We start from the raw sequence: 2,719 nt of genomic DNA, 5'->3' as shown, positions 1-2,719 counted from the left end.
GGCAGGTGAGTTGTTACACACTCCTTAGCGGATTCCGACTTCTATGGCCACCGTCCTGCTGTCTAAATGAACCAACACCTTTTATGGTATCTAGGTGAGCGAGCATTTTGGCACTTTAACTTTGCGTTCGGTTCATCCCGCATCGCCAGACGAGCTTACCCCGTATGGCCCACTAGCAACTTGATATTCACATCCACAAGTTCAATTAAGAAACCTGCAGGTCTTACAGATTTAAAGTTTGAGAATAGGTCGAGGAAGTTTCTTCCCCGAATCCTCTAATCATTCGCTTTACCTCATAAAACTATCGTAAATAAGTTGCTGCTATCCTGAGGGAAATTTCGGAGGGAACCAGCTACTAGATGGTTCGATTAGTCTTTCGCCCCTATACCCAAGTTTGACGATCGATTTGCACGTCAGAATCGCTACGAGCTTCCACCAGAGTTTCCCCTGGCTTCACCCTACTCAGGCATAGTTCACCATCTTTCGGGTACCAACATATGTGCTCAAACTCAAATCTTTCACCACGAAGGTTCATGATCGGTCGATAGTGCCACACCGCAGACCGAAGCCCGCAGCATTTCCTACCTCAGACAACTTACGCTGCCCTTCACTTTCATTTCGCGCTGGGGTTTCCACACCCTAACACTTGCACACATGTTAGACTCCTTGGTCCGTGTTTCAAGACGGGTCAAATCGCTCCATTTCGTCAACGTCCCGAACGGCAAACAAGTTAAAACCCACATCAATCCACACACAACACACACGCATAGCAAGCTATCCGCACACGGCGCACACAGAGACACAGGCCCACTCAAAAACACGTTGTAGGCACCTCAGTCCCAACCGCGACTACTCGTCCACCAAGATATAACAGACAAACGCAAGCGTAAGCCCTACCTCCTCGGCGGCCATTTCCCGCAGCATACGAACTGACCTTGACGTCCCACCGCAGCACAGGGCACCAGCAAGCACACACAGCACACACGCCGAGCGCAGCCAAAAAAGCCGCTGCCACAGCACACGCACGCACACACTCGCCAATGAAATATACCACGGATTATAGACACTGGAAACGATTCGGTTCCCTTTCAGCAGTTTCAGGTACTCTTTAACTCTCTTTTCAAAGTTCTTTTCATCTTTCCCTCACGGTACTTGTTCGCTATCGGTCTCGCACCAATATTTAGCTTTAGATGGAATTTACCACCTACTTTGCGCTGCATTCCCAAACAACGCGACTCAAAGAAAACGGATCGTACGCACGAGCAACTCAGGGATGAACGGGAGTATCACCCTCCATGCTGTCCTCTTCCAAGGAACTTGCCCCAAGCGCCCACACTGATCACGCCTCTATAGACTACAATTCGCCGCGCAAAACTTGCACGGAGATTTTAAGCTTGAGCTCTTCCCGCTTCACTCGCCGTTACTAGGGGAATCCTTGTTAGTTTCTTTTCCTCCGCTTATTAATATGCTTAAGTTCAGCGGGTAATCTTGCCTGATATCAGGTCCAATTGAGATGCATACCGAAGTACACAACATTTCCCAAATGGATCGACCCTCGGCAGCCGAAGCCGCCACTCTACTTCGCAACAGCAAAGCCGATTCAAATGCCAAGCTAAAGAGCCATGGTTCACCAGTCCATCACGCCACAGCAGGAAAATCACCCAATAAGCGCATTGTTCAGCCGAAGCCAACCATACCACGAATCGAGCATTTCTCCATTAACGCCGCAGCAGACAAACCGGTCGCCAACTCGCTACAATAGCAGCGTCCACAACCAGCAATGCCACCACTTTTGGAGCAAAGAGAAGTACAGTTTAGTACATTTAAAAGGACTCGCAGTCGGTCCGAAAACCAACCGCAAGACACTTCACATCTGGCATCTCCTCCACCGACTACACGGAAGGAAGAAAGCCAAGTTTGTTGTACGGACACTGATACAGGCATACTTCCAGGACTAACCCGGAAGTGCAATATGCGTTCAAAATTTCGATGACTCACTGAATCCTGCAATTCGCATTACGTATCGCAGTTCGCAGCGTTCTTCATCGATGTGCGAGCCTAGACATCCACTGCTGAAAGTTGCTATCTAGTTAAAAGCAGAGACTTTCGTCCCCACAGTATAATCAGTATTAAGTAAAGGGTTTAAAATAAAAAAGCTACTAGCTCAGACCGAAGTCCAAACGCTCGCCTTTTGATAGGGCTCGCCCAGCAGTAGCCACCAGCAATAAAGCCAGCAGCCGCCGCCAAGTAAGACCCCCAACTATTGGGTTGAAACGGTTCACGTGGAAAGTTTTTAGGTGTGGTAATGATCCTTCCGCAGGTTCACCTACGGAAACCTTGTTACGACTTCACCTTCCTCTAAATGGCGAGGTTTAAAAAAGTTCCCATCAATCCACTCGCAATAAAGCAAACAGACTCACGGTCCCAATTTTTCACCGAGTCATTCAATCGGTAGGTGCGACGGGCGGTGTGTACAAAGGGCAGGGACGTAATCAATGCAAGCTGATGACTTGCGTTTACTAGGAATTCCTCGTTCAAGACTGAAAATTGCAACAGTCTATCCCTAGCACGATGCGCATTCACAAGATTACCCAGACCTATCGATCAAGGTTGTATACTCGTTGAACGCATCAGTGTAGCGCGCGTGCGGCCCAGAACATCTAAGGGCATCACAGACCTGTTATTGCCTCCAACTTCCTTTGGTTTGATACCCAAAAGT

The 2,719-nt window shown here is 48.6% G+C and overlaps 3 non-coding genes across 3 annotated transcripts; all 3 read right to left on the bottom strand.

Moving 5' to 3' along the window:
- Positions 1 to 1,620, bottom strand: PITG_33084 (the record flags this gene model as incomplete). The annotated part of the gene is made up of 1 exon (XR_009934478.1): positions 1 to 1,620. It is a non-coding gene; the product is annotated as a 28S ribosomal RNA (ribosomal RNA).
- A 306-nt stretch (positions 1,621 to 1,926) lies between these two features.
- PITG_33083 lies at positions 1,927 to 2,081 on the bottom strand. Its single transcript, XR_009934477.1, has one exon. It is a non-coding gene; the product is annotated as a 5.8S ribosomal RNA (ribosomal RNA).
- Positions 2,082 to 2,303: 222 nt separating this feature from the next.
- PITG_33082 lies at positions 2,304 to 2,719 on the bottom strand (the record flags this gene model as incomplete). Its single annotated transcript, XR_009934476.1, has 1 exon — positions 2,304 to 2,719. It is a non-coding gene; the product is annotated as an 18S ribosomal RNA (ribosomal RNA).

The sequence above is a fragment of the Phytophthora infestans genome, genomic scaffold (genome assembly GCF_000142945.1).
Source record: "Phytophthora infestans T30-4 supercont1.52 genomic scaffold, whole genome shotgun sequence".
NCBI lineage: Eukaryota > Oomycota > Peronosporomycetes > Peronosporales > Peronosporaceae > Phytophthora > Phytophthora infestans.
Note: the sequence above shows the minus strand (reverse complement) of the source record. Positions and strands in the feature narration are given on the sequence as shown.